The sequence below is a fragment of the Mus caroli genome, unplaced genomic scaffold (genome assembly GCF_978045245.1).
Source record: "Mus caroli unplaced genomic scaffold, Mus_caroli_1 scaffold_15, whole genome shotgun sequence".
Taxonomy (NCBI): domain Eukaryota; kingdom Metazoa; phylum Chordata; class Mammalia; order Rodentia; family Muridae; genus Mus; species Mus caroli.
The window spans coordinates 58,319,181-58,345,118 of record NW_028227270.1 but is presented as its reverse complement, the minus strand read 5'-3'; the positions used below and the strand labels follow the sequence as shown (position 1 = coordinate 58,345,118).

At 40.4% G+C, this 25,938-nt stretch overlaps 2 pseudogenes; one reads left to right on the top strand and one right to left on the bottom strand.

The window, feature by feature from the left end:
• Positions 1-867: 867 nt before the first annotated feature.
• The window catches only part of LOC110288572 (uncharacterized), a 50,470-nt pseudogene continuing 25,399 nt past the window's right edge, over positions 868-25,938 (top strand).
• LOC147000940 (NADH dehydrogenase [ubiquinone] 1 beta subcomplex subunit 2, mitochondrial pseudogene) lies at positions 5,214-5,536 on the bottom strand (annotated as a pseudogene).

Sequence of the window (25,938 nt, the reverse complement as noted above, 5' to 3'; positions counted from 1 at the left end):
ACTTCATGATTAAAATGTGGACTTGAGTTATAAATCTTCATGTGCCTCAGTGGCTAGACTTGCAGACTCCTTTCCCTATTGCTGTGTTTCAAAATATGACCTGGGTCCTAAAACTTTAAAAGAATTACAATGGTAGCATGTGTGAAATGCAAAATCTGTTCCTGGCTGGTTTCTATGTGAGCTGAATACATACTCTTTCTAAAGAGATTTTTCAAAATAATCATTACTCTTGTGCAGTGATTTCTTTATCAAAACACATCAGTGCTAGAGCAGCTGTACCTCCAGCCTAGAAAGATATTTCTGAGAAAAACTCTCCCACTTACACTCAGGTGACCTTGATCTCAGTTCTTGCTCCTGAGGGCAATAGCATATTGTCTTCTTGATTAAGCTAGCCAAATGGTTAAATGAACTGCCTCCAGCACCACTCAGTTTTAAATGACCTGTTTGAGCCATGTAGTCAAATTTCCATTGCAGTAAGGGGGAAAGGATTTGCATGTGGAGCATGTCTTCTACCTTCAGACCAGAGTAGGAGGACAAGATTCTTGTGTAATTCACGGGAAGACATTGGGCACACAAACAACTGTTAGTATCTATCATCATTATGTAGAAGTACCAGGTTATGCCTGGGTGAGTGATTTTGTAATTCCCCAGCATTTATTAATTCATGTCATGTGAGTGAAAGCAGATCAGATTGGTGGTCATACACATTGGGATGATTAGCTTGGTCTGATGAATATTGAATTTCCAACTAGATGTCAATATTGCCTATATGTCTTATCCACTTGCAAATATACTTCAGCTCCGAGGGCTGAGAAACAGGCCATTGATTTCACTGCATGTGTTAAGTTACTTATCTCAGCAGCTAACATGGCTCATAGGGGTGAGGTAAAACCCTTTCTTCTTAGCCGGGCGTGGTGGCGCACGCCTTTAATCCCAGCACTCAGGAGGCAGAGGAAGGCGGATTTCTGAGTTCGAGGCCAGCCTGTTCTACAAAGTGAGGTCCAGGACAGCCAGAGCTATAAAGAGAAACCCTGTCTCGAAAAACCAAAAAAAAAAAAAAAAAAGAAAAAAAAAAAAGATTGTAGAACCCCCTTCCAGAGACCAGACTGGGGATGACCACAGAAATCGAGAACTATCTGAGAATGGTCCATCCGGGCTGGGCAGCCCTACTTCATCATATGGTGGAAAGTTCATGGCATTGGAATGCAGATCACTGACAACCTGCCACCCCCTACACCCACCAATGAAATTTTAAACTACCCTATCGTTCAAGAGGGTTCCACCTGTTTCCTATAAGGAGGTCCTCGTACCTTTGTCTGGGGTCGCCATTTCAAAGAACGCTGGTTGTTTCTCCAGAATAAGTGCTTTTTCTTTTTGCATATTATCTGATTTGGGGGTCTTTAGTGAGTTTTGGACCCTTTCAATATGTAGCAGGTGAATATTAGCTGCCGAATTCCTGAGATCAGTGTAAAATCACAGAAACATATATCACATTTTATATCTTAAAATGATGCAGTAATTCATAATATGCATAGAACCATTCTGCCTATGGCTCACTCTACTCCAAGCTGAGTAGTGAACTGTGCAAGCTACCCACCTTGATTTTAGGAGGAGGAGGAGAGGCAGAGGAGGGCAGGGAGAAGAAGAAAAGGAGGAAGAGGAGTGGAAGGAGGAGGGGTGGGGGAACATTAGGAAGAAGAGGACCAGGAGGAGGAACAGTAGGATGAAAGTAGGAGGAGAAAAAGGAGGAGGAGAAGCAGGAAGAAGATGGGGAGGGGGAGGATTATGAAATGGAGGGAGAAGATATTTGTGCTCAGTACTGGTAACAGAAAGCTAGGCTATTGGAGGACAGGCACAGGCAAAACTGAAACAAAGATCTTGCAAATCTGAAAAGTGTCAAGTCCTGCACTGATTTCCTGGGGCAGGAAGCCCTAAGAGGCAAGCTTTCAATACAGTCTATCCCTAAGTCCTCCTGGAAAACTGTCCAATCATACGAAGAGAAGGACTCTTCCGGGTGCTTTGCAGGTTTAGCAGCATTGCAAAACAGGCTTCTATGGTTGGTGTGATGTGGTTTGACCTCTGATGCTGGGTGCCTTTGCAGAGTGCAGGCGAGCTAATAACTCTCATGATGGTGAGCATGGGACCTTTTCCACTAACCTAAAGGAGCAGTGCTCTGACAAGCAGGAGTCCTGAGAGTGGTCCCTCCCCTAGGTTGAGTTGAAACTAGAAGCCATCTATGAGGTTCCATGAGGTCTTAGCCACTAGATATACTCCGGTGTGGCATCTGAATAGCTTCATTATGGGAGCTTCATCTGTGCAAAGCGTTTGGAGAAAGGGCTTGCGATGTAGAAGCATCCTTAGCATGATGCCTAATTTTAGAGGCTGAGATTCTCTGGTATCTTCTAGACATTGTGCCCTGGCCATCATTTAAGATCCATTTGGAATTAATTTTGTGGCAGTTGTAAACCCCATCCCAGGAACTCCAAAAGTATGCTGTGATAAGAAGCATAGAGTAGAATCGCTGATGGAAAAGACTTCCCAATGATAAGAAAATGGGATGTCACATTTACATGAGGGAGGGACTGCCTCCTAAACACCCACAGAGAAGTAGTATGGTAACCAGGCATCTGAGAGATTAGGATGCTGGGATATACATGTTTGTTCATCAGGATTGTGGGAAATATGGCTCCAGGTCATAACAAAGGGGACAACCCTGATTAACAAATAGGCCCTTTCCCAGGTCACAGACCAGCCCTTTAACAAGCTGCTCAATGAGGTATTGCAGGCTCACAACCAACACTAAGGCCTGGTGTCCCATAAAGGACCATTTTTCTTCTTGAAAAGGCATAATTCTGCCCCATGGTCAAGACATATGTCAACACCATTTGGAAAGGAAAAACACTGTTGTGGTGAGGACTGTCCTGATCAAGCACGGCTATCCCTGAGGCCTTCACGATGGAGAATGACATAGCTTCTTCTCAAACTCAGCAACATTCTTAGTTGGGCCTGTTTCTTTGATGTGGGCTAAGTACTGTTGATGGGTTTGCTTGTCTTCTCTTTATGTGTCTTAATTGGCATTTCTTTAGAAAGTCTATATCCTATTCAAAGGCCTAAGAAATGATAGGGGTGAACCTCATTAAGTATCCTTCTAAAATGACTTGGTAGTTACAGTAGAACTTTTTGTGTCAGGAAACAAGTGTGCCAGGACCCAGAATCCTATGAATACATTGTCTATGAAGAATACATGCCGAATGTTGTCTCTACTGTGCTTTATGTTTTTCACATATATGGGATGCTCTAGAATGCAGTGACTTATGAGGATGTTCATGTGAACTTCACTAAGGAAGAACGGTCCTTGCTGGTTCCTTTCCAGAAGAAACTCTACAAAGATGTCATGCTAGAGACCTACGGGAACTTCAATGCTATAGGTAAGACTGAATTTCCATTCCCTTTTAAAAATTAGAGAAAATTGTTTCTTTCTTATTGATGCTCTTTTGTAATTTCAGTTGAGATGGAAGAAGAATTAGGTGAATAAATCATGCATGACTCTAAGGTTCACTGAAGTTAGTAATTTACAGTTTCCATAATTATCAATAATATATCATACATTTTCTATTACTCTATTTTAGGCGTCAGTTGGAAAGATCAAAATAGTGAAGAACATTATCAAATTTCTAGAAGACATGGAAGGTAATTTATATGTGCAAGCTCCTACAAATATGCTTCTGAAGGAGTTTTAATATGTCCTGGAAGTTTTAAGGAGAAGCAACAGTGTAAATAAGCACAGCTTTCAGCATATTGGGATTGCTACAGTCTAACAGAACCATGTTTCTGAATGTGCAGTATCTGAATTAATCTTGCAAGGCATTCATTAAGAAAGAGGACATGGAAACAATGCCTTAGCTCAGGCATTTGAAACATAGCCCTATGTGAACTACCCTTTAAAATGGGAATCCATTGACTCTGATATTGCAAAAGGTGTAGATGTTGAATGGGTGATAAAACTATGTCCAAAGCTTCTAATGAACAAATAGTCCAGAGTACAACTAGTACTGCCATTCCTATGTTTAGTAAATTGTGCAACTTATCTGTAGTTACATGGATGTTGTGGGGGTAATCTTAATCCTCAGATCACCTATAAAGTCAAACTCTGTGAATGCAATGTTCAAACATTTTATTTGTTAGTCTTCCTTTCATATATCATATATATCATAGTGGATCCAAACCATGTATACAAAGGGTATATTGAGGGAAACAATGTACCCTTCTCTCTCCCATAACAATTAGAAGATATGTAGTAGTTTGCAGTTAGAGTAGAATTTTTGAATGTGATACAGTTTACAGTTTTTGGTTTTCCGATGTCATTGGCAATACATCAGCAACCTCATTCTGTAGAAAACTCACTTGAGTCCTAGGGATTTGGAGATGCTTCTATTTCTCCTGGTTCACTTTGCAAATTACAAATGTGGTAGGAGACATACGATAGGAAAAACTTTGAGTGCATTCATTGTGATAAAGCTCCCAGTTTTCTTCAAATATGTGAATAAGTTTTTTTTTGTTTTGGTTTCGTTTTTTTTTTTTTTTTTTTTCCCTTGGTTTTTCAAGACAGGGTTCCTCTGTATAGCCCTGGCTGTCCTGGTACTCACTTTGTAGACCAGGCTGGCCTTGAACTCAGAAATCCACCTGTCTCTGCCTCCCAAGTGCTGGGGTTAAAGGTGTCCGCCACCACACCCGGCGTGAATAAGTTTTTATAGAAAAAGGATGGATAAACTAAGCCATATATTAAATGCTCATCACTGTAATAAATGTGGTAAAGCTTTCATATGTACCGATTATTTTCACAGACACGAAAGGAGTCAGATTGCAGAGAAAACCTTTGAATATACTCAATGTGGTAAAACCTTTGCTTTACATGTTCACAGTCATGGACAAAGGGATGAAAAGATTTATACAGAAGAAAAAAAAAAACCCTATGAAGTGATTCAATGTTTTGAAGCCTTTGCACCTTATACTAGTCTCCAAATACATAAAAGAACACAAACTGGACAGAAAGCCTATGGATGTAATCAATGTGGTAAAGCCTTTGGAAGGAACAACCTTTTTTTTTTTTTTCCCTCATTTTTGGCAAGCCACTTTAATTTATGCCTTTAATGAAGTCTGTAATTTCTTGAAATGTCTCACCTTGCTCCTACTTGTTCAGAGAGTTTACAGCGTCAGACCTCATCATCAGGAGGGATTCCCAGTTCTTCCGTCTGTCCATTGTGAAGGATCTGGATTTTAAAAATGACCCAGCACAGCATCCGAGTCATGCCAAAATCGCCAAAGTATCCAGAACCACATGACTGAGCTTAAGAACTCGCCCTGGATCACCTGGGACCGGGTAAACTGTGGAAACTCCCTGTACCAGGGCTGAATTTGTACACCACCACCAGCATGACAGACTCTACCTTCTCCAGCCACCCGCACGTGCGTGGAAGCCCTGGAGCAGGCAGCCTCCAACGCAACCGAAAGGTACCAGGTAGGTCAGCACAGACATACTAGCAAGACCGCAGTTCCCACCCTTGATGCCAGGAACAATCATCTTAAAATGCATGAAAGATTATATACTAGAGAGAAACCCTATTAAGGTAAAAGATGGAGTAAAGCCTTTACAAATCGCAGTAATCTTAAAAAGCATAAAAGAATTCATACTGGAGAGAAACCCTACAAATGTAATCTATGTGACAAAGCCTTTTCACAGTACAGTATTCTAGAGAAACCCTACAAATGTAATCAATGTGATAAAGCCTTTACAAACACCATCATCTTAAAAGCCATGGAAGAATCCATACTGGAGAGAAACCATAAAAATGTAACCAATGTGAGAAAGCTTTTTCCCAATATTATAATCTCCAAAATCATAAAAGAACACATACTGCAGAGAAACCCTACACATGTAATCAACGTGGTAAAGACTTTTCACATTACTCTCATCTCAAAGTGCATTACAGAACACATACTGGAGAGAAACCCTACCAATGTAATCTGTGAGAAAAAGCCTTTTCACAGTACAGTGTTCTACAGAAGCATAAAAGGATTCATAGTGGAGAGAAACCCTTCAAATGTAATGAATGTGATAAAGCCTTTTCCCAACATAATAATCTCCAACGCCATAAGAGAATACATACAGCCTGGTGTGGTGGCGCACACCTTTAATCCCAGCAGCATGGGAGGCAGAGGCAGGCGGATTTCTGAGTTCGAGGCCAGCCTGGTCTACAGAGTGAGTTCTAGGATAGCCAGGGCTACACAGAGAAATCCTGCCCAACACAGTTATCTCCTAGTGCAGCAAGGAACACATACTGGAGAGAGGGGTGTTGGTGGGGAGGGAAGGAAAGAAAGAGGGAGAGATGACTTATGAATGTACACAGTGTGGTAAACCTTTGCATATCACAGTCATCTTTGAATAAATAAAAGAGCATATATCATATCTCAGAATTTATAAAAGAACACATAAAGGAGAGAAACCCTGTGTGAATTATGTGGTAATGCCTTTGCAGGTGACAGTTATCTCCTAATGTGTAAAATAACACACATGTAAGAAACTTCATGAAAATAAGCAATGTGGTAAACTTTGTTCATGTACCAGTCATTTTGGAAAGGATGAGAAAAGCCCATTCTGCAGGCAACTTCACAGTAAGAATATCTTTATGCAAGAGTAAAACCTTTACCAGGAGATCAATCTGTTAAAGATTGCATGTCATCCTAGTAGTCTTTTAAGATCTAGAAGAACTCACAATTAAGGCAGTCTACGACTCTGATGGATTGATACAATCTTATCTAATTCACTTATATTAAGTTACACAAAATTATTCATCCTTGAGAAAAACTCGAGCAAGTGTCAACTCTCTGCTCAAATATGATGATGTCTCTGTTTTGTTCATACCTATAAACTCATAGGGACAAAAGCCCAATGAATTTCATTGATAAGGTAACTGTTTTGATTTCAAAGTTCACTTCAATTACTTGAAATAAATTACTTAGGTGTAAAACACTATGGGTGCATATTAGTGCCTTCTCTGTTGCTGTGATAAAATGTCTAAGGTATTGTAGAAAAATTTGATCCCAAACCAGGGTTTCTACTTTACCTTTGACCATTTGTTTTCCAGGTAAAACACACACACAAACTTTATGTTTATAATAAGCCTTAATCAGCACAAGAGCTGGTTAGATATCTATCCTCTATGCTATTATGTGTTTTTCTCAGCCAATAATTTCATCATATAATTTTGCCTTGCTTTATCTGGGCTATGCTTAACTCCAATTGGTCACCCCACATGGCCATTATTTTATTATTGACCTAACCTAAGGCTGCTTTTTCTCTATTAACTGTTTCTCCTTGTGGTTCTTCTCCTAAGCCCTGTCTATGTCTCTTATGCTCAGCCATTGATTGTTGTAATCTTTATGCAACAATGGGAATTAACTTGAGAGCAAGGTCCATAGCTTCACTTGGGTCTATGTGCAGATTTTCTCTTTTCTAGGGCAAACTTGTTTTAGGGTCCTGGACTTAGCTTTACAGTACATAGCAAGAGACTAAACCTCAGCATGAAGGCAACTTTTAAAAGTGTTTAAATTGCCTTATGGTTCCAAAGGGATATGGGGTCACCATGACAGTTTCAAGGCAACAAGTGTCATTTGTGGCAGCTAAAGGAGGGAGCTCAGAGCTCACATCCTCAACCTATAGCCTTAAAGACAGCATGGGAACCAGACAAGGTGTGAGGATGTATACTGGCTGGTTTTGTGTGTCAACTTGACACAGCTGGAGTTATCACAGAGAAAGGAGCTTCAGTTTAGGAAGTTCCTCCATGAGATCCAGCTGTAAGGCATTTTCTCAATGAGTGATCAAGGGGGAAAGGCCCCTTGTGGGTGGGACCATCTCTGGGCTGGTAGTCTTGGGTTCGATAAGAGAGCAGGCTGAGCAAGCCAGGGAAAATGAGCCAGTAAGGAACATCCCTCCATGGCCTCTGCATCAGCTCCTGCTTCCTGACCTGCTTGAGTTCCAGGCCTGACTTCCTTCAGTGATGCACAGCAATGTCGAAGTGTAAGCTGAATAAAACCCTTTCTTCCCCAACTTGCTTCTTGGTCACGATGTTTGTGTGGGAATAGAAACCCTGACTAAGACAGGATGTAAACGCTGAAGTCTACCCCCAATGACTTATTTTCTCCAGCAGGGGAACATTTCCTAAATCTCCCCAAATGACACTACCAACTGAGAAGGATTGATTTCCCTGCCTTCAAGCCTATCTGGTTATTTTGTGTTACATGAGCCAATTCATGATGGAGAGAAGCTCTGTGGATAAGCCTTCAGATGCTACAACCCCTGGGTTATAGTAATGAATGCTTATAGAAGAACATCATGAGTAAAATTTTCTTTGTTCATCAACTTACTTGAATTTTAATTATGAGATTTGTCTGTGTCTTTGGGTGCATGTGTATGCTGATTTCCAAGAAAACTAAACTGTAGCATCTTCTTATCACAGATGTCCAAATCTAACCTTGTTCCTGGGAATGAGATTTTATTAATTAGTTGGCCATGTTTCTAGGGGTGTAAATATTTTAAAGTGTTTTTACATCATCTTGATGTCAGGAAATAGAAAAACTTATAATCCTGTTCATGTTAATGACTTTGATATAGACTGTAGACATCACAATGTTTTCAGTTTCAGAAAAACATCTTGTTTCTTCTGTTCTTCATCATAGCCTTCAGGGAAGTAAATTGTTTCCCACGTTCACTAAAGTCTTGTAGTAGAGATCAGCAATTGTGGCTGTGGTTTATAGTTTCAAATATGTGGCATAGACATTAAACTTTGTTCTATGTGTTTCAAATCCATTGACAGATGTTTATTAGGCTGCTCTCCAGTTCCTTCTGTGACTTCTGTTCAGCCTTAAATCCACTTTACTTGGTGATAGGTATTTTTCTGCTGCAATGAATTGAGTTGAGTGCTTATTTTCTATGTGTTTCATTACTTATTTAAATATCAGGGTATATGTGATCATACATTTCAAGTAAGGTTCCTGGTGAAAGCATTGGTAGGCTCATTTTTGGTTTTCATATTTTCACAAATTCCTTTGAGATGCTGTTGTTTGTTATGCAGCCTGGCTTTGATGTCAGCCATTAGTCAGGATTACATTTTAACTTTTTAAAAAATATATGTGTATATTTTTTAAAGATTTTATTTAATTTAAGTATATTAGTACACTGTCATGTCTTCAGACACACCAGAACAGGGCATTCGATCCCATTACAGATGGTTGTGAGCCACCATGTGGTTGCTGGGAATTGAACTCAGGACCTCTAGAAGAGCAGCCAGTGCTCTTAACCTCTGAGCCATCTCTCCAGCCCCCATGTTTTAACTCTCGATCTCATGATACTCAGCCTTCTGAGTACAAGTCCAGGGATAGAAGATGTACTCTCAATGTATCCTGTTTGCTCTGCACATTTCAATAACATTAATGTTAAAATGTTTAATTTAATAGATGGAATTAGAAAGAACATGAAATACTTTAGGTATATATTCCCAAAGCATCCTATTCATCTATCTCATAGAGATGTAATAATGTAGAATAATCAGAAATCAACTGTATATCTCACAATGTAGCTTGCTATACAATGTGTATGTATATATTATTTGGCAGTCCATGTTAATTGATGTCCTGCAAGTTATGCAATTGACACTTCATCTTGAACTAATGTCTTCTAAGGCAATTATCTGCAGATGTAGAATGATGTAAGTGCAGTGAGATTTATCTTATTTTATTTTATTTATTTTTTATTTTTTGGTTTTTCTAGACAGGGTTTCTATGTGTAGCTCTGGCTGTCCTGGAACTCACTCTGTAGACCAGGCTGGCCTCAAACTCAGAAACCTGCCTGCCTCTGCCTCCGGAGTGCTGGGATTAAAGGTGTGCGCCACCACCGCCTGGCTTATTTTAATTTTTTTTTTTTTTTTACAGTTGTGTGTGTGTAGAATGTGGTGATGGGTTTTTAGGCAACCACAGCTATATGAAGACTGGAAGACAACTTTGTGGATTCTAATTTTGGCCATCATTATACAGAGATCAAGGTCAGCTTGGCAGCCTTGCTTACCACAGACCTTTCACACTGAACCTTCTCACTGAAGCTCACATAAGATTAGGTGAAAGATTACATCAGTTAAATACTGTCTTCTTTTCAGATTGTAAATTTATTGTCATCTAAGGATGGAGAAATACAGGACAAATTGAATAATAAGGAAATAGAATACTATTGTGTCTCTCTTTGTAATGTGGCAGTTCAGTCTTAGGAGGAAACACTTTTTATAGGTGGGCATGTTACTGCTGGATTACTCTTTTTTGCTTATGAGTGTGAATGATTGGGCCAAGCTGGGTAGGGTAGGTAGGACACAGGCTCTAGCCCTAACACTAGTAACAGAAGTCTCCCATCATATGTAACCCTCCTGTCTAAAACTCCACTGTCTTCCAACTAAGAGCACTATTGTTTTGGTTTATCATGCATCTGTTATATTTCTATTTCCATAATGTTTCCTGTCTAAGACAGCCAAATTTACTTCAGGTTCTGATTCTCCTGTAAGTCAAAAAATTATCCTCCGGCTGGGATGAGTTCCTTAATGGCATTGGTTAGCCACTCCAACCTTCTCTGCTCTATCCCTTTCCCTATTTGTCTTGCAGACAGGACAGATGTTAGGTAGAAGATTTTGTGGGTGGGGTGCTGTCCTTATTTCTCCACTGGGAGATCTACTTGTCTACAGGAAGTGGCCAATTCATGATCCACATCTTCCCCTCCTAGGAGTTTTAGCTAGAGTCTTGCAATATTCATCCTGTAGGCTTCGCTTAGTCCCAGGTTCCTGGCAGGTTCTAGAGATGCCTTCTGGATCCCTACACCACCAATTTCCATGATTTCCTCTGCTTCCCCTGCACCTGTACCTCCCTCTCCCCCTACAGCTTCCTTTCCCATTTCTTCTCCTACCCAGATCCATTCCACTATCCACCTCTGAAGTCTTATGTGAAAAATTGAACCAGCCTTCCTTGAGCCCTCTTAATTATTTGGGTTCTTTGGGTCTGTGGATTTTTGCACGGTTATCCTATGCTTTATCGGTAATATCCACTTATAACTCAGTACATACATACCATTCATACCCATTTGTGCCTGGGTTACCCCACTTAGGATGACATTTTCTAGTTCCATCCATTTGCTTGCATGATGTCCTTGTTTTTAATGCCTGAGGGGTCCCCGTGTAATTGAATGACATTTCCTTTATCCATGCTTCTGTTGAAGGGACAGGGTTTTTGTTGTTGTTGTTGTTGTTGTTGTTGTTGTTTTTGTTGTTGTTGTTTTTGTTGTTGTTTGTGTTTTGTTTTGTTTTGTTGTAACTTTCTGTCTATTAGGAATAAAGCTGCTATTAACATAGTTGAGCAAGTGTCCTGGAGGTATGGGGGACATGTGCATGGGAGATCTTTCCATCTTTTGATATCTTCTTCAGTTTCTTGCTTCAGGGACTTGAAGTTATCGTAATACAGATCTTTCACTTCTTGGCTAGAGTTACACCAAGACATTTTATATTATTTATGGATATTGTGACTGACTTCTTTCACCACATATTTATAGTTTGTATAAATGAGGACTAACGTTTGTTTGTTTGTTTGTTGTTTTTGAGTTAATTTGTTTCCAGTCACTTTGGTGAAGGGGTTTATCAGCTTCAGAAATTCTCTGGAAGAATTTTAGACATTAGATATTTATATCATTATATCAGATGGAGGAGTGACACTTGACTTCTTCCTTTCCAGTTTGTATCTCCTTGTTCTCCCTTGTTGTCTTATTGTGCTAGCTAGTGCTTCAAGTACTATATTGCACAGATACAGAGTAGAAATCTTTTTTTTTTTTCTTATATTGTCTTACTACAAATTTATCCTTATTTCTATACTTAGGCTCTGGCATATGTATGGCACACACCAGCAGTATATAAAATGTTAAACAAAATAAGGAACAACGGTGTGAGTTGCAGCCACGGGTGAGTTGGAGGTTTTCTTTGGGTTTTATCTCTAGAACTCACATAGTGGAAGTAGATAATAAACACCTGTAAGATGTTTTCTCACTGCTACCTACATGCCATGGCACACATGTATATCCATGAAACATGGTTGAAACACTTTTACATGGAGGAATTACAAAGCAAAGAACATATCCCAGATTTTGAGAACATATGAAATGATTTTGCCAGTTTAAGTCATTGTTATGAAATATCAGTAGGTATTACTGAACATCAAAAACATGAGATTTCCTTTTTAAATCTTTCTTTATCATTCATTCTTTCTTTGATTCGAAGATAAGCCATTGAAAAAATAATCTCGGCCGGGCGTGGTGGCGCACGCCTTTAATCCCAGCACTCGGGAGGCAGAGGCAGGCGGATTTCTGAGTTTGAGGCCAGCCCGGTCTACAAAGTGAGTTCCAGGACAGCCAGAGCTATACAGAGAAACCCTGTCTGGAAAAAAACCAAAAAAAAAAAAAAAAAAAAGAAGAAAAATAATCTCAGCTGGACTTTGAGGAACATACCTGTAATCCCAGGACATTGGGGACAGTGGCAGGCCAGTCTCTCTGACTTTTAGGCCAGGGTGGTGTACATAGTGAGTTCATGGACAGCCATCATATATAGTGACATTTTGTCTCAAGTAAAAGTCTAAACAGACAGAGCATACCTCATTTTATTGAAATCTCCTAATAGAATCTGACTGGTTTCTGGATTCATTTGGCAGCAGTAGGAGCCCACAACAATGTATGTCAGGTGAAACTCTGATGTAATTCATGCTTCCTGTAGTGAGAGAAAAGTAACATGCATGCATGAAGATTGACTTGCTGAATTGGATCCTATTCTGGTTCCATGATGCCTACAAAACATCCAGTTAGGAACTCTTGAGTGGTGTTGACTCTAGGTGACAGCAAGGCTGTCATCAGGGGACTCTGAACCTCAAACAGAAGTCACTCTAAAACTGCATGACAGGCATTCAGAAAGAACCATGGAGTATGGATGAACTATTGGTGGTGGTGGTGGTGATGGTGGTTGGGTGTTTGGAAGTAAAAGAAGAAAACGGCCCTCTGGAGTGCAATGCTTGAGGTGTAGCTGAACCCCAGCTGCCTTCTATTGTGCTCTCTGTATCCACTCAGCTGTTCTGGGTCAGTCCTGTCCAGTTCTTCCCCTGTCCTGCCCCACCCCCCACCCCCTTTGGCAACTACACAGAGATGTCTGTGATAGCACCCTGCATACCCCACGTGGCAGTCTCCAATTAGATGATAAAGCCTTTCAGTCCCCACCCCATCAAACCTATAACCTGTCCTCCTGGTAGGAATTAGATATTCTAAAGAGACATTCACATTGCTCCCTTTGGTTGTGGTGTAGTGTAACAGTGGATCCCATGAACTTTGAATTTCCCCTGGAATCTCTGGAAAATGACTGATTCCTCTAGGTAGGGACTTCTCTGCATTATATATACTCGTTTACTGAATACTTTCCAGGGGAGAAAGGAGCTAAAATTTAGTTAAGGAGCTAGGAAAGGGAGAAGATCCCCTTTTCCAAATAAGTCACACTGAGGAAATATGTTAATCTATTTTAATTTTCATAAGTAATTTCCTTTTTTAAAATTCATTCTTGTTTTATTTTAAAGTTTATTCTCACTGTAGTTTCCGGCTGGGCTGGTATTTCAGGGTATTGGTGTACTTAAGAAATATTTGCTGGAGCAAACTGGGCTGGAGTAAGTAGAACTGGAGGGTCGGGGCCGGAGGGAGAAGAAAAAGTGCCTGAAGACAGCTACAATGTACTTACATATAATAAATAAATAAAACTTTAAAAAAAATATTTGCTGAAATATATTTGTTATGTAAATCTCCCAACTGCCAAGTGGCTAAACCAAGGAGTCTCCACTCCATCCTTAAATTGTTCACAGTATAACCTAGGGTGTAAACCAAAAAGAGACATAAGGATGACAGCATATATAGGATGCAAAATCACTTGTGGCCTGGCTCCTCTTTCAGCATTAGCCAGAGCTAGATGAGTGGTATCGCTACAGAGATTTTTTTCCTCTTAATTAATATTTTAATTGTTTGTTGTCTGATTTCATCCCTGGGAAGACATGTTAATTCTAGAAGAGCTGGGATTTTCAGCCTTTTAGAAAAATGTTCTGACACGAACTATGTTGCCTCAGGGACTCCCCAGGACAATGACCTTGCTATCCTCTAGATTAAACTTTCTAAATTCTTAATTGTGGTTGTTGATTATATTTTGAAATATTTGTAGTAGGTATTAACGTTGCTCTGTGTGTGGCAACTCCATCAAGGAAGTTTCTTTGGCTATTCCTGTCTTCCTTCTGTGGCTCCTGTTCACCTTGGAATATGCTTTCACCTGGTGATAGGTAGCTTTCTGCAGCAATGTATAGAATGGGACTCCTATTATCTTAGTGCCTCACTGTTTATGCAAATATCAGGCTGTGCTTGATCATACTTTTCAAGTAAGGGTGCTTGGGAAAGGGTTGTGGGCTGTTTTGTCTGGTTTTGTTTTACATATTTTATCAAATTCCTTTGAGTTTTTGCTTGTTATGTGGCCTGGCTTGGAGGTCTGCTATTAGACAGGGCTACATTTTAACTCTTCATTCTTATGCGTCAACCCTGTGAGGACAACTCCAGGAGTAGATGATGTACCCCCAGTGTGCTCTGTTTTGTCAACATGTTTTAATAATATTAATGTTAAAATGCTTAATACAGGGGCTGGTGAGATGGCTCAGTGGGTTAGAGCACCCGACTGCTCTTCCGAAGGTCCAGAGTTCAAATCCCGGCAACCACATGGTGGCTCACAACCATCCGTAACGAGATCTGGCGCCCTCTTCTGGAGTGTCTGAAGACAGCTACAGTGTACTTACATATAATAAATAAATAAATAAATAAATAAAATGCTTAATACAAGGGGCTACAATAAACAATGATAGGTCACGTGTGTATCCCAAGCATCATTTCCAACTGTCTCTCACACATGTAATAACGTAGGATAATCACCAATCAAATATGTACCTCATAATATAGATTTCTGTGCTATGAGTATATATGTATTATTTGATGACCCATAATTCTTCATGCCTGTATCATGTATCCTTTTTGTACTTCATCTTCAAGTACAGCTTTCAGTGGAAACTATGTACAGATGCTACATTGTGTAAGAACAATGAGATCTCATTTTCTGTGATGTATGTTTGTGTCTGTGTGTCTATGTGTATGTGTGTAATATGCTGGTGGGTTTTTAGGCCAACACAGATATTTGAAAATGGAAGACAACTTTATAGAGTCTACATTTGGCCATCATGACCTCAATCAAGGTCAGATTGCTAGTTTTGCATACCACAAATGTTTTACACTAAGCCTTCTTGCTGATCCTCAAATAAGATTAGATAAAAGATTCCATCACTAAAATATTTTCTTCTTTTCAACATACAAACATAGTGTCATCAAAGGATAATAAATCTTATTTGCCAATGAAAAGTATATACTGCCGGGCGTGGTGGCGCACGCCTTTAATCCCAGCACTGGGGAGGCAGAGGCAGGTGGATTTCTGAGTTCGGGGCCAGCCTGGTCTACAAAGTGAGTTCCAGGACAGGCAAGGCTATACAGAGAAACCCTGTCTCGAAAAAACCAAAAAAAAAAAAAAAAAAAAAAAAAAAGTATATACTATTGTTTCCTTTTTCTGCAATGTGTTAGTTTATTTTGGAGTAAACACTTCTTTTTTTAAATTTATTTATTATATGTAAGTACCCTGTGGCTCTCTTTAGATGCACCACAAGAGGGCATCAGATGTCATCACCGATGGTTGTGAGCAGTGAATTCTGAGCTGGGAATTGAACTCAGGACCTTCAGAGGAGGAGTCATAACACCCAGAGTAAGCACTTCTTTATAACAATTTTCTCAGAATCACAAATGAGTGGCAGAGAATTGTTTTAATGGGTAAAGTCGGTTGCAGCTATGCCTGGAAACCTGAGTTTAATCTCTTAGAAACTCATATTACTTGTACAAATTTTCTTGTGTTTCTACAGTTAGACTCTGGCATATGCATGCTCACACCCCAGCACTTACATGAATATATTTTAAGCCCAAATAAGGGACGCTCGGAGCCTACTGGCTCCTTGGGTTTTATCTCTAGACCTCACCTAGTAGACCCAGATAACAGATACCTGTAAGGTCTACTCTCACTGCCAGCTACACACCATGGCACAGGTGTATATCCGCAAACACCATAGCATTTGTATGGTGAAATTAGCAAAGCAAAGAAAATCACAAAATTATTGGGAACATATGAAATGATTCACAGTTGAAATTATTGTTATTATCTGATTTCATATGAGCCCGCAAGGACACATGTCAGTTAATGTGATTTTTGTTTCCTGTAAGGAGAGAAAAGGAACATGCAAGCCTGAAGATTGATTTGTCTGAATAGGATCATATTCTGCTTTCTTGATGTACTTAGGAGCCCTGACTGGTGGTGACTCTGAATGACATCAAGTTTTCTTTTGGTTTTTTTTTTGGGGGGGTTTTTTGTTTTTTTTGGGTTTTTTGGGGTCTGAGGAACCTGAACCTCAAACAGAAGTCACTGTAAGGCTACATACATGAGGCATTTACAAACGAGCCATGGATTAGGGATGAACAGTTTAGAGTCCAGTGCTTGGGGTGTACCTGAGAACCAGCTGTCTCCTATTGTACTCTCTGTATCCACTCAGCTGTGGTTGGTCAGCCCCTCTAGGTCTTCCACTCTTTGTTTTTTCTTGGCAGCTACCTGTAGCTGTCAGTGACAGCACCCTGCAGGTCCCATTTGGCGCTCTCCCATTGTTCCTTAAAGCTCCTCACTCCTCACTGGGTCATTCCTGCCACATGCCAGCATGGTAGGAATTGTATATTCTAAAGAAACATACATATCTAAAGAGACATTCAAATCCTCCCTTTGGCTAATGTCCAGTGAAACAGTGCATCCCACTCAATTAGAATTTCCCTGGAATCTCAGCTGGAAAAAGACTTATTCCTCCAGATGAGAACTTCTCTGCTGAATAAACATTTAGTCATTATCTGAATACTTTAAAGGAGAGAATGGAGCTAAAAATCAGGAATCCATTTACAGATGGGAAAATAGTCTATGGATTGAGCATATTACTAAGTTGTGCACATAAAAACATGGTAGGTCCCCAAGGATGGGTTAGTTACCTTATGTCTTCATCAGTGTTCCAAATTAGCACACTAAATAAATATGTTAACATATTTTCAATTTTCATTAATATTTTGTGTTCTTTCAGTTATTATTGTTTTATTTTAAAGAATTATCTGACTATTAATTTCAGGCTCACCTGGAATCTAGTATGTGCAGTAGGTTGTGTGAAGACATCAGAGATCAGGCAGTGGTCCTAACTCAAGTAACAGAAGAAGGCTCCTATCAAATGCAGCCCTCCTGCCTCACTGTCTTCCAAACACAAGCTGTATTGTTTTTGCTTTTTCACAGCATCTGTTAACACTCACCAAAGAACTAGGGCAGAGTTCATTCCTTTTTCTATAAGTGGTGAAAACCAGGCTCACAGAGCTAAGTCGTATCTGATTATACTTCAGTGTAACTGTTCATCTTATTCATCCTGTAACTGTAATGACCAGCTACGTGAAGTGGAAGCCAACTAAACCAGGCATGGTGATACAGGCCTGTATACATGGTGCTTAGATAGCACTGTTAAAATTTCAAGATGAGAGTGGTTAGCGTGGTATGGTGGGAGATCCAGAGAGCCAAGAGAGCCTGTGAGTGATTGGCTCAGGCCAATATGGATAGTTTTCCCTGCAGCTGCAGAACTTCAGGGCTATGACACCTGTAACTTTTAGCACACATATTCACCATGCCGAGTGCTCTATTGTTGATAATGTTTCCTATCCTAGATAGCCTAGGTTACTTCAGGGCCAGAATGTACTGTGAGGGGGAAAGTTATCCCCAGGCAGTGATGAGCTCCCTACTGTCATTTTCAATGGAAAATGTTCACCCCTGAAATATACACACAAGCAACAGAAATGGATACTGCCAGAGTCCAGCATGGCCTTGGTGGGGACAGCAAGACATGGTTCCTGTTCCTAGGACAGGACCAGAAGCCATGGGCCACTTGGAGTCAATGAATGCTGGGGAGGTAAGGCTTGTTTGTATTATATTGTACACGTTCTCACGTTCCTCCTTGAGGAGTCTCCTCCCTGTTAATGTTAATGACTCCAAGATAATCAGAGACAGAATTAGGCTGGAAAGAAAAGGTGTGGCTACTTGGGAGAAAAGGTGTGGCTAACATCTCATCAACATGGTAAATACTAGGAGGTTCAGGAATGACCTAAGCCTGTGCAAAAGAACTTAAAAATCGTGAGTTTGAAACTATATCATTTCTGAACTACACAAAAATATAAGGGTGCAGTATAAATTGTATAAGGATCTTCACAGATCTTAAGAAAAACAGGCAGCTATACTACAAGACAGCTTATCAGAAAGATTCAAAGACAGGCAAACGCAAATGCAGGCAGATCCCTGAGTTTAAAGTCAGCCTGCAACAGAGAGAATTTAGGTCTAGGTGTGGTCAGAATGGAAATCTCAGGACAAGGTCTCACCCAGCTAAATTTATGCTCTGAAGACAGACCTTTGAATTCTTTTGCAGTGCTTAAAAAAAAAAGTGCTTGTTGTCAAGGTTCTGGTGACTATGGATGTTAATTCATAGGATAATCAAAATGGACCCTACAATAAAGAATTAAATTGATATGTAAATTAAAACCTTGGCTTTTGGTCTGCATGAGATTATCTAGCTAAAAGCTGTACCACTTCCTTTTTAGATTTTTTTTTTTTTTTTTTTTTTGCAAGACCTGAGCACTCTGGACATATCTGGAAAAACTAAATAGTTCTTGAAAACAATGTTTTCAGTTGGAATTTAGGATATTGGTTGAAAAACCTGTAGAGAGATAATGCAGATCTTTTTTGAAATTTTCTAGCTCTTTTAGAATTCTTTCAAAAGCAGATATCTAAAGAACATTTCACATTCAGACAAAAGAATATGCCTGCTTCTCAGCACCTCACAGAAAATTCTCCAAAATTAAGCATGTAATTGGAGACAAAATTCTCAACAGAAGAATCTGGAATGTTTGGGAAACCCTTAAAGAAATGTTGAAATTCATCACTCATCAGGAAAATGCAAAAAAAAAAAAAACCAACCCTGAAATTCCTCCTAAACAATCAGAATGACTAAGGTCAAAAACTCAAGTAAGAGCACATGCTCCCAAGGGTGTGGAGAAAGGGACCACTCCACTCCTGGTGGGATTGTAAAATTGTATAACCACTCTGAAAGTCAATCTAGCCATCCCTCAGAAAATTGGAAGTAATTGTACAAACAAGGTACTCTGCCCCTTGATTGAATAAGAAAATGTACTCTGGGAGACTACAAGAATTTCTTGATAACTACAAATTTCCCAAACTAAGGCCCTGTGTGCCCCTATTGTGGAAGCAGGGCAGGCCTGTGCTGTCTTAGTCATTTGATCTCTTCTGTCCAGTAGGAGTGCTGCCACAGTTTTGAGGCCCAGCAGGATGACACTAGATTGTGATGAACTCTGTGTAGAAAACAAAAACAAAAAAGAAAAGAAAAGAAATATACCAAATTACATATCAGGGTCTAGTTTGAGTTATTATTTTGGGTGTTGAGAAGTCTTTGAAATTTTTGTTATTGTTGTTTTTTGTTGTTGTTTTTTGAGACAGGGTTACTCTCTATATTCCTGGCTGTCCTGGAACTCACTTTGTAGACCAGGCTGGCCTCGAACTCAGAAATCCACCTTTCTTTGCCTCCTGAGTGCTGGGATTAAAGACGTGTGCCACCACGCCCAGTCATCTTTGTACTTTTAATTACTAAATTTTGTTAATTTATCATTCAATTAGTATACATCTCAAATGATATCACTCTTCCTAGTTACATCTCTGCCACTACCACATTCCAACTCTCTTCTCCCTAGTCCCTTTTGCCTCTATGAGGGTGCTCTCCCACCAACTCACCCATTCCTGCCATACCACACCATCAGCCCCCTATGCTGAAGCATCAAACCTCCACAGGACCAAGTCCCTCCAGTCCCTTGGAGGTCTGAGTGGTCAGCTCAGCCTACATTGTTCTTCCTATGGGATTGCAATCCCACTCTGCTCTTCTAGTCCTTCCCCTGAGCTCCCACACCAGGGTCCAGAGCTCAGTGTGATGTTTTGCTGAGAGCATCCACATCTGTTCTCATCAGGTACTAGCAGGACCTCCCATGAAGAGCCTCACCAGGTTACTGTCTGCAATCGCCTCTTGGTAACAATGACAGTGTCTAGTGTCAGAGTTTGGTGTCTGCAGAAGGGATGATCCCCAGTTGGAGTGGTCCCAGGATGGCCCGCTTCAGTCTCTGCTCCAATATTTCTCGCTGTCTTTCCTTTGGACAGAGATATTTCAGGGTTAAAGTCTTTGAAATAGGTGAGTGGCTCCATCTTTTGACTGGAGGACATGCCAATCTACTGGAGGTGGTCTCTAGAGGTTCTATCTCCCCTTTGCTTCTCATTTCAGCGAAAGTCATCCCTGTTGAGGCTAAAGTTATCCCCATTGCATCCTGGAAGCCTTTCACTTCCCTGTCTTCTGGGTCTCCGGTGGCTACCCCCAGTTCCTCATCCCCCACTGATACATAATTTTATTTGATTTCCTGATCCTCTGTAATTCTCTCTTGTCCCCTCCAATACCTCCCTCCCTTCCTTCCCCCTCATGTCTCCCTCCCAGGTCCCTATTCCTTCTACCTATTTCAACCATCCTGTTCCCCTTTCTATGCCAGACTGAAGCATCCACACTCTGGTTTTCCTTCCCCCTGAGCTTCATATGTTCTGTGGGTAAAAAATGGGGTACAGAACTAAACAAAGAATTTTCAACTGAGGAATCTAGCATGGCCATGAAGCACCTTAAAAATTGTTTAACATCCTAGGTCATCAGGGAAATGCAAAGCAAAACAACTCTGAGATTCTACCTCACACCAATCAGAATGGGTAAGTTCAAAACTTCAGGCAGCAGTAGATGCTGGCAAGGATGTGGAGAAAGAAGAACACTCCTCCATTTCTGGTGGGACTGCAAGCTGGTACAACCACTTTGGAAATCAATCTGGAAGTTCCTAAGAAAACTGGAAATACCTCTACCCGAAGACCAGTAATACCACTCCTGGGCATATACCCAAAACCTGCTCCAACATATAACAAAGACACATGCTCCACCACGTTTAGAGCAACCTTGTATCTAATGACCAGAAGCTGCAAAGAACCCAGATGTCCCTCAACAAGGGAAAGGCTACATAAAATGTGGTACATTTACACAATGGAGTACTACTCAACTATGAAAAACAATGACTTCATGAAATTCACAGGCAAATGGATAGAAATAGAATCATGAGTGAGGTAACCCAAACTCAAAAGAACACACATCATATACACTCACTGATAAGTGAATATTAGCCCAAAAGCTCAGAATGTTCTATACATTTTTCCACACATAAAGCCATAGGTAACATTGGTTAAGTTCACATTTTGCCTTGCCCAGGATCTTTAGGTTTTTGGTGAAAACTTTTCTAAAGTTAGGTACTTTTTTTTTTTTTTTTTGCATTCCAAAGGCTGCTCCTTCTGCTGGTTCCCCACTACCCACTTCCTGCCATAGAGACCTTTCCCATTGCTTCTCCTAGCCCTAGTTATCTTCCCACTGTTGGCCATCAAGTCTTCCCCAGGTTAAGTGCATCAGATACCACATCAGGCTACAGGTTTAGGGACAGCCCCTGCTGCTGGGGGCGAACCAGCTTTTGGAGATTTACAGCTCAGGTGGGTGGGACACAGCATTGGATGATGATCACTGGTCTTGTAACTTTCTCCAATTGTACTGGATGCTATCAGCTAATGTCTTCTAGAAAACTAACACTCTCTTGGCTTGATTCTTTTCTCCTTATCTTGCTGTGTGTTATTTTTACTTTATAAAACTCTGGGCTTTATTCAATGCTGTATCTTTATGTTATAACTCTCTCTTACTCTTCTATGATTTATTTAGCTCTGAAAACTTAACTCCTTATTAACTCCTTATTAGTGTTCTATGCTAAAAATCTAAATCGTTTCTTATGATTTATTCTGTGGTTCATTAAGTGCTTGAGAAACAGCTCTTACTCTTCTGTGCTAAAAACTTAACTCTTGATTACTTGTGCATAAATAAGTGCTAATATCTGGGGATTAAAAAATGCTGTTTAGTTTGGGGGTATTAAGTGAAAGGATTTATTGCTAGATGCTTCTTGCTGGCCTGGGAGTTTGTTACCTCTTTGAACCAGAGAGAGAGGAAAGGAGTCACTCACACAGGCACATATACACTACCCATATACATTGTGGGACAATGAGCTAATGACCACCACAGACAGGGGGGTCTCCAGTCCAGTTGAGAGGTGGAACCCTGGTGAAAACCCCGGTGCAAATGATGGTGATAATTTTCACCTACATGGGAAGGAAGGCTTCCCTCATTCTCCTGGACCCCTGGCTCCTGACAAAGTTACCACCCCAACAGCCCCCAGAGGACAAGCTCATGGCTTTCAGTCACATAGACAATGTCCCATGCTTCTGACCTTCAGGCTAAACTCCTTTCAGTTACCTAGCAACAGCAAGATAACACAGCCCACTCTAAGAGGGGCTGCTTGGCCACTCCTTGCTCTCTTAAGCCTTTACTTTCCTTATCCTCTCCCTCTTACTTTCTCTGTCTTACTCTCCTAAGCTTTTACCTCTCTCTCTCTCTTTAAGCTTTCTTCCTCTCCAGCCTTTCTTCTCTCTCTCCTTTTCCCCTTCTCTTCTCTTGGCCATGGCCTGTCTCTCTGTTTCTACTTTCTCTCTTTCCTCTGCCTTTCTAACTCAAGTTTGAGCCAACCAGCTGCAGGTCTCACCATTATGAAGAAAGAGCTGATGGATGCAGGGTGGGTGATTTTAAAATTTCCTAGCATGGATCAATTCATGCATATTAGTGAAAATACACATGATTGGTGGTTGTACGATTAGGAGAGATTGGGTTGATCCAATGAATATTGAATTTCCAGTTAGGGTACTGTCTGTCCTTTGTGGATATCTCTGGTCCTCAATGACATGTTTAGGTCAGCTCAGATTTTTGAGACACAAGCCATTCATTGACTGCAGCTGTGTGTGTCAGGTTACAGGACTCAGCAACTACCAATTGACATAAGGGCAAGATCAAAAAGTATTTCATTAATGCCATTGCCTCTGCCAGGAGATGGCCTGCTTTTTTTTTCTTTTCTTTTTTTGTTTTTGTTTTTGTTTTGGTTTTGGTTTTGGTTTTTCGAGACAGGGTTTCTCTGTGTAGCCTTGGCTGTCCTGGAACTCACTCTGTAGACCAGGCTGGCCTCGAACTCAGAAATCTGCCTGCCTCTGCCTCCCGAGTGCTGGGATTAAAGGCATGCACCATCACGCCCGGCTCTGCTTTTTTTTTCAAAGTCAATATACCTATGTCTTTTTGCAGTTATATATATCTTCCCCCAAGGTCCAATTTTGTCATTACATGTTAAATTTCATTTTGTAAAGATTCTCAGCCTAAACCTTTATTCGTTTCATTACTCCCATGTCCCTATCACTAATATTTTCACTTTTCCCCCAATTACTTTATTTATCTCTGTTCATAGCAGTATCTTCTGTAGCACATGTTTGACTTATCCTATTTAATTGAGAATTACTTTGAACAGTCCATCTTGACTCTGCCACCCAGTTCCTGGAAGACAGTCCTGCAACACCTTCCAGGATATGCTATGATTGGTCAATGGGAAGGAAAACAGACCAGTGCAGGGCTGTTTTCTGAAGTCTCTATCCTTAATTACAAATAAAGAACTTTTGTAAGAATTGACTGCACTGTTCTTGAAGGAAATATAGGCCTATCTAGAAAGCTCTCATATAAATAGTTATAATTGATAAATGGTTCTCTGTATTTTTTCATATTTTTTTAAATTTTATTTATTCATTTTATGTATACGAGTACACAAATGTATATGTGGTTGCTAGGTATTGAATTTAGGACCAAGACTCGCTAAGATCAACCCCTCTTACTCTGGTCAGCCTGCTAGCTCAGTCCCTCCTTGCTCCAGCCCAAAGATTTACTTATTATTATAATAAATATGTACACTGTAGCTGTCTTCAGGCAGCACCTGAAAAGGTCATCAAATCTCATTATGGGTGGTTGTAAGCCACCCTGTGGATGCTGGGAATAGAACTGGGGACCTTCTGAAGAACAAGTCAGTGCTCTTACCAGCTGAGCCAGCTAACCAGCCCAGTTCTCAGTAGTTTTATGAGGAGTCTCTCTTTTTCTTTTCTTTTCTTTTCTTTTCTTTTCTTTTCTTTTCTTTTCTTTTCTTTTTTTTTTTTTCTTTATAGTCCTGGCTGTCCTGGAACTCACGTTGTAGACCAGGGTGGCCTTGAACTCAGAAATCTGCCTGCCTCTGCCTCCCATCTTCTGGGATTAAAGGCGTGTGCCACCATGCCCCGCAGAGTCTCTCATAAGATGTTTCTTGTGTATCTACAAATAAAGCCTTCAGTCACTAATTACCCAGAAGGTACAGTGCAGGTTTCTTGTGTGTCCATGTAGGGTACATCACACGGAGATGTTCCACTAGGAAGAACAGTCATCAGCAATAACTTGCATTTTTTGAAACTATGAAACTGCTAGTGTAAATAATATTCTCAAAGATTTCCTTAAAGGAAATCAAATAAATCTTTTTACTTGAAAATTCAAAAGCTGTAAAGTTGCTAACGTATAGATTCCTTATTGCAGGTTGATTTTGAAAGAATAAATTGTCTAGGGAAGGAAAACTTAAAGTGAACATCTCAAGGGTAAACTACACTTTGACCCCTGTCATTGCTCCAGAATTGTCATGTCCATTGTCTTATCTTGCAGATGAGATAGACCTTGAGATATATATCTGACTGTGCACACCATAATTTGCTAGTTAGATTACTCTGCACTATCAAAGCTAAAAGAATCATACTTGATCACAACTCATTCAGTACATGTCATGATGAGTCCAGTGATTGACAATGTAGTATAATGTATTTATTTTAGTGCTTTAATATTTTTTGATGTATTTTGCTAATGGTAAAATGAGCTGTCTCTTAAAGATAAATTGCTGCTCATTGAAAAATAAAATAAAAGAATTGACCTCACTGACAACATCGTGTGGAAGAGTGGATCTCTGAAGACCTGTTCTGTCTGAGTTACTTGATCACTAAACCTCCAGTAGGGGAGATGCTAAGTTCCTGAGGCCCAGCTGTGTGGTCCGAGTGAATGAGGGACAAGGGCAGGCCTGGCAGTCAGCAGCACCAGAGGGAGATAACCTGCAGATACTTCTAGGATTCTCCTGAGACAAGGCCATTAGTAACTCTGAGGGGGACTACAGTCCTACCATAGTGAAGGTGAGGACCAATGACCCCAGACCAGGAAGGTCACATTGGCAGCACTATCAGAGGGCAGTGGAAGATGCAGCAGTAGGGGTAACCATGACTACTGTGTCTCAGATAACAGTTACTGGGATGGTCCCCACGCCTCCCTAACCTGTTCCTATAACTAACATAAAATACCGAGCTTCCGGTTCCCTGGATTAATTTATTTAGTTCTTTATTAATTTAAATTTTTATTGTTATGAATCTGTGAAAATCTTTTACTTTATTGGGCGAAAAGATTCTGTGAGCTGGGCAGGCCTCTCAGGAAGCATTTTGCTTGGGGTGACCTGAGTTCAGATACCAACACCCATGTGAACTACCTGCTACTCCAGATCCAGAGGATCTGACACCCTCTTCTCTGCTGTTGTTAGAACCT